This window comes from Pavona decussata, unplaced genomic scaffold, assembly GCF_977016875.1.
Source record: "Pavona decussata unplaced genomic scaffold, jaPavDecu1.1 SCAFFOLD_231, whole genome shotgun sequence".
Taxonomy (NCBI): Eukaryota; Metazoa; Cnidaria; class Anthozoa; order Scleractinia; family Agariciidae; genus Pavona; species Pavona decussata.
Window position 1 is genome coordinate 50,626 of NW_028145636.1, and position 12,147 is coordinate 62,772.

At 39.4% G+C, this 12,147-nt stretch overlaps 2 long non-coding RNA genes across 2 annotated transcripts; one reads left to right on the forward strand and one right to left on the reverse strand.

Annotated features, from left to right (window-relative positions):
• Positions 1-5,025: 5,025 nt before the first annotated feature.
• On the forward strand, positions 5,026-7,885 carry LOC146458716 (uncharacterized). Its single transcript, XR_014858145.1, has 2 exons — positions 5,026-7,246; positions 7,331-7,885. It is a non-coding gene; the product is annotated as an uncharacterized LOC146458716 (long non-coding RNA).
• Positions 7,886-8,058: 173 nt separating this feature from the next.
• Positions 8,059-11,458, reverse strand: LOC146458717 (uncharacterized). Its single transcript, XR_014858144.1, has 2 exons — positions 11,006-11,458; positions 8,059-8,181 (listed from the first exon to the last, which is right to left on the reverse strand). It is a non-coding gene; the product is annotated as an uncharacterized LOC146458717 (long non-coding RNA).
• Between the last annotated feature and the right edge of the window lie 689 nt (positions 11,459-12,147).

Here is a 12,147-nt window from a genome sequence, read left to right on the forward strand (position 1 = left end):
TGGTATCTGATTCAGTCGAACAGACGATGAACACGCTGCGCAGTTTAAACTACGTTTAATAAGCGTAACTGTAAGCTTGGTATCTGATTCAGTCAAACAGACGTTGAACACGCTGCACAGTTTACACTCCGTTTAATAAGCGTAACTGTAAGCTTGGTATCTGATTCAGTCAAACAGACGTTGAACACGCTGCACAGTTTACACTACGTTTAATAAGCGTAACTGTAAGCTTGGTATCTGATTCAGTCAAACAGACGTTGAACACGCTGCACAGTTTACACTACGTTTAATAAGCGTAACTGGAAGCTTGGTATCTGATTCAGTCGAACAGACGATGAACACGCTGCACAGTTTACACTTCGTTTAATAAGCGTAACTATAAGTTTCGTATCTGATTCAGTCGAACAGACGATGAACACGATGCACAGTTTACACTACGTTTAATAAGCGTAACTGTAAGTTTGGTATCTCATTTAGTCCAACAGACGATAAACACGCTGCGCAGTTTACACTACGTTTAATAAGCATAATTGTAAGTTTCGTATCTGATTTAGTCGAACAGACGATAAACACGCTGCGCAGTTTACACTACGTTTAATAAGCGTAACTGTAAGTTTGGTATCTGATTCAGTCGACACGCTGCACAGTTTACACTACGTTTAATAAGCGTAACTGTAAGCTTCGTATCTGATTCAGTCGAACAGACGATGAACACGCTGCACAGATTACACTACGTTTAATAAGCGTAACTGTAAGTTTGGTATCTGATTCAGTCGAACAGACAATAAACACGCTGCACAGTTTACACTACGTTTAACAAGCGTAACTGTAAGTTTCGTATCTCATTCAGTCGAACAGACAATAAACACGCTGCACAGATTACACTACGTTTAATAAGCGTAACTGTAAGTTTCGTATCTCATTCAGTCGAACAGACGATAAACACGCTGCACAGTTTACACTACGTTTAATAACGGTAACTGTAAATTTGGTATCTGATTCAGTCGACAAACGTAAAACACGCTGCGCAGTTTACACTACGTTTAATAAGCGTAACTGTTAGCTTCGTATCTGATTCAGTGGAACAGACGATGAACACGCTGCACAGATTACACTACGTTTAATAAGCGTAACTGTAAGTTTGGTATCTGATTCAGTGGAACAGACGATAAACACGCTGCACAGTTTACACTACGTTTAATAAGCGTAACTGTAAGTTTCGTATCTGATTAAGTCGAACAGACGATAAACACGCTGCACAGTTTACACTACGTTTATTAACGGTAACCGTAAATTTGGTATCTGATTCAGTCGACAAACGTTAAACACGCTACGCAGTTTACACTACGTTTAATAAGCGTAACTGTAAGCTTTGTATCTGATTCAGTCGAACAGACGATGAACACGCTGCACAGATTACACATACGTTTAATAAGCGTAACTGTAAGTTTGGTATCTGATTCAGTCGACAAACGTTAAACACGCTACGCAGATTACACTACGTTTAATAAGCGTAACTGGAAGCTTCGTATCTGATTCAGTCGAACAGACGATGAACACGCTGCACAGATTACACATACGTTTAATAAGCGTAACTGTAAGTTTGGTATCTGATTCAGTCGACAAACGTTAAACACGCTACGCAGATTACACTACGTTTAATAAGCGTAACTGTAAGCTTCGTATCTGATTCAATCGAACAGACGATAAACACGCTGCACAGTTTACACTACGTTTATTAACGGTAACCGTAAATTTGGTATCTGATTCAGGCGACAAACGTTAAACACGCTACGCAGTTTACACTACGTTTAATAAGCGTAACTGTAAGCTTCGTATCTGATTCAGTCGAACAGACGATGAACACGCTGCACAGATTACACTACGTTTAATAAGCGTAACTGTAAGCTTCGTATCTGATTCAGTCGAACAGACGATGAACACGCTGCACAGATTACACTACGTTTAATAAGCGTAACTGTAAGCTTCGTATCTGATTCAGTCGAACAGACGATGAACACGCTGCGCAGTTTAAACTACCTTTAATAAGCGTAACTGTAAGTTTGGTATCTGATTCAGTCGAACAGACGATAAACACGCTGCGCAGTTTACACTACGTTTAATAAGCGTAACTGTAAGCTTCGTATCTGATTCAGTCGAACAGACGATGAACACGCTGCACAGATTACACTACGTTTAATAAGCGTAACTGTAAGCTTCGTATCTGATTCAGTCGAACAGACGATGAACACGCTGCACAGATTACACTACGTTTAATAAGCGTAACTGTAAGCTTCGTATCTGATTCAGTCGAACAGACGATGAACACGCTGCGCAGTTTAAACTACGTTTAATAAGCGTAACTGTAAGTTTGGTATCTGATTCAGTCGAACAGACGATAAACACGCTGCGCAGTTTACACTACGTTTAATAAGCGTAACTGTAAGCTTCGTATCTGACTCAGTCGAACAGACGATGAACACGCTGCACAGATTACACTACGTTTAATAAGCGTAACTGTAAGTTTCGTATCTAAGTCATTCGAACAGACGATAAACACGCTGCACAGTTTACACTACCTTGTAATAAGCGTAACTGTAAGTTTGGTATCTGATTTAGTCGAACAGATGATAAACACGCTGCACAGTTTACACTCCGTTTAATAAGCGTAACTGTAAGTTTCGTATCTAATTCAGCCGAACAGACAATAAACACGCTGCACAGATTACACTACGTTTAATAAGCGTAACTGTATGCTTCGTATCTGATTCAGTCGAACAGACGATGAACACGCTGCACAGTTTACACTACGTTTAATAAGCGTAACTGTAAGTTTCAGTCGAAGACACGTTGAATTCGCATGGTTCATTTTAGTAGCGTCTTCTATTGTGTAGAATAAATGCGGTCAGGTTTCGAGCACTGAACTGTAACGTATGCAAGACGGTGGGTTGGGTCTCTTTTTACCCTACACATTTGCGAAACAGGCTCCTTGATGTTATTGTCCCCGGCTGATTCTTCAGTTTGGTGGGAAATTCTGATAATTGGAGGTTCACACGAGGCCGCAAAAGAAATAAGAGATACTATGGTGAACATACTCGACAGCATTGCATAGGCCGTGTAGATGGGTCATTTGTCGGCTATTAAACTGGAGCCGAGCTGGTATGGCAAGCAAGTCCGGCCAGCAAACTGTTTGTGTCGCCCTTCCGCCACTGAAACACCAAAACCAACGGGGAAAAAGAACACGCAAAGCGCACCGAAGCCTTTTGAAACTAACACCCAAGGCAGGTAGGAAGCCTTGAAATTCAGGTTAAAAGTGGTATATATCTGAAATCCAAACCAGCAGAAATCGCAATACAAGCCACGACTGTAAATTTTATCGCGAAACCATACCGCGCTATTTTGACTGTCACAACTTCTGTGGCGTTCTCTGTGAATGATGTGATTGGTTTATACATTGGCGGGAATTGGCGCGCAAATGTTCTTCGAAACTTTTTGACTGACACATTTGACAGCAAGCTCTGTAATTGGTCACAGTGGACGCGCAGATGTCACGCCCAAATCGAAGATAGTGCAGTGGTGAATGACAGTGGTGGAGATTTGAGAAAATTTATCAGAGTGGATTCCTGTGTCTATGAAAAAAAAACTATGGTAAGAATGCTTTCCGAAGATTGTTTTGAACGAAGAAGAAACAGTTGATATTACTGATCTGCTCTTGACATTTTTAGCGCATGGGGTAGCCGGAACACAACGAGAAAAAACCTCCAGTGCCGTTCTCGCGGAGTGGAAGGACTGCACGTGTTTACTACATGTTTTGTGTGATCTCACTGAAGTCAGCGAGGGAAATCTTTTCGTTGTTTACCATCAGGATACAAACATCTAACATCGACATGGATTGAAAACAGTCTATCCGCGGATCTGTTTCCAACAATCGTCAAGCGACGGCGAAAAGCTAAGTGTCCGGCTTCATCTCAATACAGTGATACACTGACGGTAGCCGAACACTTTCAAAAAAACAAGACTTTAAATGTCAAGGACTGCAAAGCAAGCTAAAACCGTATAGTTTTGAGAGTTTTAATTTTTTTCTGTGGACACAACCTGCTGATAACAGAGAAATTTGGGCATCAAACTGTAGAGGTGAGCTCTTTTCCAATTTAATTGTAAAGACTAATGTATACTAAGAAGTAAAAGCTGTTTGAGTTTGTTCTATCACTCAGTTTCTTTTGCTGAGCCGTTAGGAATTTTGTTTAGGTCGCATTTACTCTAATTCGTTTTCTGCTCAGCATATCGATCAAACGAAATCGATTGCGCGTCTGTTCAAATCTACATGTCGTTCTTGGTTTCACTCCAAGACTATTTGTTTTATACTGTGTCCGAATGATATTTCTGAAAACATATGTTGAAGTTGATGCAGCTTTTTTAGATCGCATTCAAAGTTGTGGTTTGTCCGGTTAATTTAGAGCGAAATAAACACGTGGTGACGGTGTACGCTTTCAGTCCTACGCGCCCTATAAAATGAAAAATAGAAAGTAACACTCTTAAGCTTTGCCAAAAAATATTACAAGCAGCATGAATGAATTTCTCGGAATTTGTATTCAGGCTGAAAATGTCTTGATTAACCATTCCATAAAGTTACATTTTCCTTCAAATATAAAAACCGAGGTCCTTCAGCTGCGCTATTTCAGGCTTTAATATTCCATCTCAGTGTAAAATTGCTCAGTCTTGTATCTGATCCTGGCGACGGATTTCTAAGAAAAGAAGATTGGCAATCTTGTGGGGTTAAATTATATATTTTCAGTTATAAAGAACCCAGTCCTTATTTTCACCGCTGACAAAAATGCGACTTGTAAAAGATCTGATAAAACTCACGGACGTTTTTATGCCCATAAACATTTTTTCTCTTCGCCTACCGTGTTAGTTTCCTCCCTTTTATGGAAAACTTTGTTTGCATAAAGGAAAAAAACACTTTTTGGTAAAAAAAAAAAATGCTCTGTTAAGGAACGACTGGAAAAAAACCTTTACATATCGCTTACCATTTCACTCTATGAAACAATCGAATTATCTATTTTTGAAACCGCATGCAAATGTACTGCGAGCCGAGAGCCGCACTCTTTTATAGTTTGGAACTCATGGCTGCACATGTTGGATTTCGATTTGCCGGCCACGAGCTTGAAATTTACAAGCTGCATTCAACTAGAAAAAGTGTAAAGGGTTTCCCTTGTGTTTGTTTATTTCCGATGAATGAAAATATCCCCCTTTCTTTGGAGTGGCGTTTTTGTGCTTCGAACTCGCTTTGTATCAGTATAAACAGTTTGGCACTAACTTAGCTCGCGGGTTTAACGCCGCCGCTTTAATTCGCTCCAACTTTGATGTTTTGCAGGAGAAAAATTGTCGTTTGAAAAAAGAATTTGTTATGGTATTAAATTTGTAGGTTATTCAGAACTGACTCTCTATAATTGTTATCAAGAGAATTGATAGAATATAATCTTTTCAGGTTAATAAACTGGGAATACCAGTTTCTGTCAGTTTAAAAATTAACGTGCAGTGCGGTCTGTTTTTGTCTTCGGCGGCAGATATTTCTCTTCGGCTACGCGCGTGAAGGAAAATTGAAATTCTTTAATACAATTCTGGCGTCTATTATTACAGCCCAGGCTTTCAAATATTAAATCAAAGCAGACTCGTTTCTGTCAGAAGCAAGGCAGTTTTCCTTTGGAATTTCTTGCTTAATATAAAATTAGCATTCAAGTCTCCCGCATGATTCGTTTACATAGCTGTTAGCGTTTTTTGATTCTTCTATGAAATGCCATTTCAGCGAAAACCCATTCATTACAAAGGAAACCACTTTATCCAAGTCGTATGCATTTCTCATTTCCGTACTTTCAAAGATATTGCAGATACTCAGCGTTGACATTTTGCAGACCTGTTCATGATTTCGAATTGAATCGCTTCTTGCGGAGTTGTTTATTTCACTGTACGAAATGGCTGATCGCTTTTCAGATTTGTCGCATTACAAGACGTAGAAAAATCATCACATAAAATTGTAAAATACCCGATTCTTGATTTACTTTTGCGGGACAGCGAATGCCAATGTTTTTTTTTTTTTGCGAATGCGGAAAGGAGCGACGGTTTATAAGCAAACGAATTCCGAACTCGGTGACATGGCTGGCTTCTTCGCATCGATCGTTGCGATTATAAAGCTCTTGAAAAAAATAACCCGTTCTCGGCAAACTGTTCGGTTTTGAAAGGCTTAATGAAATGCTGTAGGTAAAATTACTTCAAAAGGGTTCTTTTTTTAAAGAAAAGTTCAGCAGCTTTGAAGTCCTGGCCCTCAACATTTTTCTCCGTAATGGCGGCCGAAGATCAAAAATATTCCGCTCGACAAATGTTGGAACAGGTACGAATAATAAGCTGAAATCTTCACTTCATACGGATAATAATCGTAAGTTGCGCGTATAATAACCGTAAAGTGGGAACTTTCAAGCATAATAACCGTAGAATACCCCTTTAGACGCTTATTATGCTGGTGTGACACGAATAATACGGTTAATAAGCGTAAAACAGTGTCATGTAAGAGTAATACTCTGTGCTCCAGAAGTATTTTGACACTCCAGAAACAAATTGACAGCTGTTAATAATAATAATAATAATAATAATAATAATAATAATAATAATAATAATAAAATGGCAGGGTAGACCGAAAAAAGCTTTTATTCCTAAGGGCTTTCTGAGGGCTCCACTGAAAACCGCCATGGTGAGTTGGACCCCCTCGATAATATTATTGGTACAGTCAACTCTCGTAAGAGACCACTCTTGGGGCACGACAAAATCGTTGCTTACGGGAGGTGGTCGCTTACGGGAAAGATCAACAAAATTAGCCTAATACTAGATTGATTTATTAATTACAGAAAAATATTACTTTAGCAGCTGAAATTAGGCAAATAGAAACAAGTTTATTTGATTTTTTACATCTATTCATTCTTCTGATGAAACTTTGTATAACATTTTGGAACAGATCACTTAACAATTCCCGTTTACCTACAGACATAATTATAGCCATCTTCTCTGTATGTAAACTGGTATCATCTGTCAGCAGTCTGGGGTAGCGTCATTAAAATTGAACTTTTGTCACTTCTAAGTGATGATTTACTAACGATCATACGTGATTATGTTGGGTGGTGGCTTACAGGAAGAATATGTGTAATTTCTGGCCTAAAAAGTGGTCGCGGTCCCTTAAGAAATTAGAGTGGTGGTCACTTATGCAGCCGGACTTGTCACTCAAGACCTATAGAGAACTCGACTATACCAGGGATTGTATAGACTGTCTGCGACGCAGGCTATTATGAGAGAGCTCTTGAAACAGTAGTTAACTGAGAAACAAAACGGTTGTTTACGAAGTGGTCACTTATGGGAGGTGGTCGCTTACGAGAAGTGGTCGCTATGAGAGAGTTGACTGTATTATTGTTATTATTATTATTATTATTATTATTATTATTATTATAGCTTATGCATGATTATGCCTCCTCAATTAAGCTAAGTTACCTAGATTACATCATACTTATATCAGTTACATTATGGTGGAAAGTCGTTAATATAACAAAAGATGACCGCAAAGAACCTGCTACAAGATAAATTTTGTAACTCATGGTGTTAAATTTAAGGACATGCCACGCTCCTTGGATAGTCACGCAATGCGTCTGTCCAGGTCGGTGGGGACGAGCGTTGTGTGATAACAGGATGAAGAAGAAGCGTGACAACAGACATAATAACAAATGTGAAGGAAATTTAATGTACTGTTCCTACGAAATAGATTCTTCATCTCATGGTGTTAATGTTTTGAGAAAAGACACACTCGTTGGACCTCTCAGAGCTACACTCCTTCGTGTCGCTGTTTGCGTCCTCTGCGTGTGTCAGTGGAGAAGAGCATTTTATGACAAGCTGAGAAAAATATTGCGTGACAACCCACTTAACGACTGCGCAAGAGACTGTATTGCACAGATGCTACAAGATCGACTCTTCATCTCCTCTGGGTGTTAGTTTGTAGAACGTGTCACGCTGTCTGGGTCTCTGTAACGGATGAGCAAGTAACGCAGCCATGTGATCAAACAGACGAGTTGTGCTGCGTGACACCTCCAACATATAGCCTTCTTCCTCTTCGTCCATATCACAGAAGTTATCATAGATTTCCTACAAACCAAGAAAATTATGCGTCCTTAAATCAGATAGCGGATGTCACGTTTTGGTTACTTAATTTGCGTTGGTCAAAACAAGTTGGCAAGGACGTAACAGAAACAGGTGACTTTCAAAGTAAAAAAAAAATGTTACTTATATAAGAGGTTGCTGAAGTCAAACCTCCCGTAAGCGACCACCCAAAATGTCAAGTCTAGGTGGTCGCTTATGGGAGGTGGTCGCTTACGAGAGGTCAGACAACAAGGGGTCTAAATTTTGAATGCATTTGCATAAGGTGATTCCAGAGATTTAGTAGCCACAAAAACGTTTTTAAACTTTCCAAAATTATATTCCCAAAGAATTTCAGTATCCAAATTGATGGTTTGCCAATGATAAAATATCTAATAAGGCGAATGGGACAAGTATATTTTGGGACACCCGGCCTGGTATCTCCGATTCTGACATTGGTGTTACAAACTGGAAAATTGTCCAACTTTCGATAGGGGATAAATATGAGAATGTAATATGTGACAAGTGGTCGCTTACGGGAGATTAAAGACAAAATAAAATTGCAAACTGTCATCTCTAAAAGTGGTTGCGGTCGCCCACGAGAGGTAGTCGCTTACGGGAGGTTCCAACTACATGTATAGTGACTTGACTGGGAAAATTTTGGTATTTTGGAAAAGTGGTCGCTCAAGAGAGGTGGTCGCAAGGGGAGGTTCGACTGTATCTAGTTTTCGCCGCACATATCCGTTTTCATTTTAAAATGCAACTTTTTACTTGTGAACTGATCAATTGGCCCTCCGTCTGTACGTACAATGTATCTGTTGAAAACAGAACTTTGCAAAAACGAAAACGTTAGGACGTTGAATTCAAGGGCCATCGTTTTCGATGACCGTTTTTATCGGATACGTTTTGTGTTTTCAAAAGAGAGCGGATACGTGCGGATGGGCAAAAACGATTCAGTAACGCTACGTGTCAAGAGAATTTTTTTAATACGTTTGAAAACAGATGCGTGTGGACAAACATGATTTAGTACTGAAGAGTGTAACCGTAAATAGTGTAAAAGTTAGAGTATGCCAAATCCTCACCGATGTGGAACTTACTTTCTAGCAACTTTCATGCCAGTGTTAACAACACAGGTAAACCTTTGTAATGTAGTAATAAGGACTTTAACCAACCACAAGGGCAACGCCAATACCCTGCTAGCAGAGAGTTACTTTCTGACAAGTCTTTTAGCATATACGAAGTCGTTTGCGTCTCCAGTATTTCGCATAGTTGGCTTGTTTGCTTCTTAGGGGGACATTAAACAAGCCAAATACGCTAAATACCAGAAAATGAAAATAAAATGAAATGAAAACTTTATTAAGGGCGGTGCCTACTTTTGTTACTGCGCATACGTTCAGCGCATCTCGAGATACTCGGGTTTCCTATGGGTGGTGCCTACTAATACAGGGATATTTTTGGGTGGTTTGAAACTACGCGGAGAAAGCAGAACTTAGCAAGAACTCTTGGTACCCAAAAAGAAAATTGGAGGTAACCATGCATGCATTTTTCAGAGATAATAAAGCTTCAATTTGGAAAAAAATGCCATACACTGCTTTGTGTTTTAGCGCTTTTTAGAATTATTGTTGCTTCATTATCTCCAAAAAATGCGTGGTTACCCCCAATTTTCTTTTCCGATTCCAATAGCCCTTACTAAGATCTGGTTTTCCTGCATAGTCATAAACTGCGCAAAAATACCTCTGTATTAGTACGCACCGTCCTTAATGTGTCGTAGCTTCTAGCGTACTAGAATGAACGCTAATTGGGGACACCTAACTACTTTACTTTTTAAAATATACATAACGATCGATCAATACTACTATAACCTTACTACTTCACATTGCAAAGTATACGTAATAATTCGTCAATACTACCTATAAAACTTATAAAAACTTCGAACATGCTAAAGAAAAAAAATTCAGACATGCTAAAAAAATCTTGCCGGAAAGAAACGCTCAGCCTCTGTTAGCTGAGGACAACGCCAACAAAAACGTCGCTTGAAAATATAAGTTCACATTTCTTGAACTGCTTCGCAATTATTCTAACTCGTTCAATTTGTACAATGTGGCTGAACTATTTGGGAATCGAATTGTTAGGAGGGCGTTCAAGTTCAAGTTAAGACAGAGAATAAAAATTCACCGTCGTATGGGAACGTTCTCCACAAAACCTTGAATTTGATTATATCACGGCGAACGGCGAAGAAATGAACCAAAATTTATAACGCACGTGCAGGGCAGCTGAGTTTTTTTCGCATTAAATTCCATTGTTTTTGACATTCTCATTGCCGTCGCCGTAGTAGCTACTTTTAACCCTTTAAGCCCTAACACTGATCAGCTTCAAATTTCTCCTTGTAATTTCAATGCTTACTCAAGCCCTGAGGTCATGAGAATTAAGGATCTGATCACCCAAGGTGAATTTTTCTTGATATTTCAATAACTTCTCTCCAGTACTTTTAGAAGAAAAGTAAAGGCACAAGATAGGATAATTTTTTCTTTGATATTAGGGGGGGGGGGGGGGGGGAATTTCCCTCTTGCGCTTTATCAAAACAGTGAAATTTGGAAATGTTACAACTCGGACCCTGTGCTGTGTACAAATAGGCCATTTTACAGTTGTGTGCTTAGTGACTTGGCCTTGGATTGGAAGCGAGGCTGAGGGTGACCTTGTTTTGATACAAACCTCACTGCTTTTCAGATGTAGATCATGCTGTTCTTGTGCTAACTAGTTTGCATTTACATATGAACAACAGTGAGGTTTGTATCAAAACAACGTCATTGTCTCTAAAATCCATTTTACTTACTTTACAAAGATTCAGCTCCGACGGTAGCTCATGGGCATACAGGACATCGAGGAAGAAATATGGAGACTCTAGCAGTGAAGAGAGTATCTGCAAACAACAGTAATCGAATTACCTTATTATAGAAAATTCAAAAACTCATTAATATTTTATAAGCCCATTGACCTATCAAATAGTCGATAAAACATCACGTGCAGTGGTTTTAAAACCCGAAAAAACCTCCTCCTTGCTAGTATGCGGTGTTTAATGTTTTTCTCGTATGCTAATTTCCAACGTTCACAAAAGCATCATTGTTATGAACTCTCTTGACACACGCTTTTCCAGGAATGTTTTTGAAGCCGTTCAAAAAATTGGCAACACGTGTTTTATCGGGTCTAAAACCACTCGGCTGGGCCTCGTGGTTTTAAATCCCGATAAAACACTGCTGCTCGTGTTTTAAACATTAGTTACATAATGTTTGTGTTCATTAACAGGCCCCATCCACACTAACGCGTTTTCAAAAGTATCCGTTTTGTTCGCGGCGAAAACGAAGCAAAATATTTTCATCCACACTAAGGCCCGGTTCATACATCGAACTTTACAGGAGCCGAACCTAATACCTATTAAGGTCGACCCAAATAATTAAGATCGGCAGATGATTCAGACGTCGAACTTAACTGAAGTCGAACTTAATTAAAGCTAAAGTGAGAAAATAGATTTTCGTGGTCAGCAGCTGTTGTTTTTACTCAACAAGATTCAAAATGGCGGGAAAGATGAATTCTGGCATGGAAGAGCTTGTTTCGTAAAATAATAAAGACAGGCCAAACACGGCTCCTACTGGTCGAGATAGGAAGAATATGACCTTTAAAGCTAATTTGCTCTTACGTACGTCTTTCAAAGATCTCCCTTTTCTGTACGAAAGTAAGGAAGGGTCCGCTTTGTAGATCTTCCTTAGCAGAGGCTGATTTTCTATCAAGTGTCATTTCCCAGGAGCCATAATCAGGGATCGAGACCGTAACGAGATGCCATTTTGACTTGTGGGCTTGTCCCCATGTGTTGTACTAAAAAATCTATTTTTAGAAAAAAATTGCGCCATACGTGCGTGCGCGCACGCGTGTAAACGGCCAGAATCGCGCGTGGAGAAATTGAAATTTTTTTCTACCCGT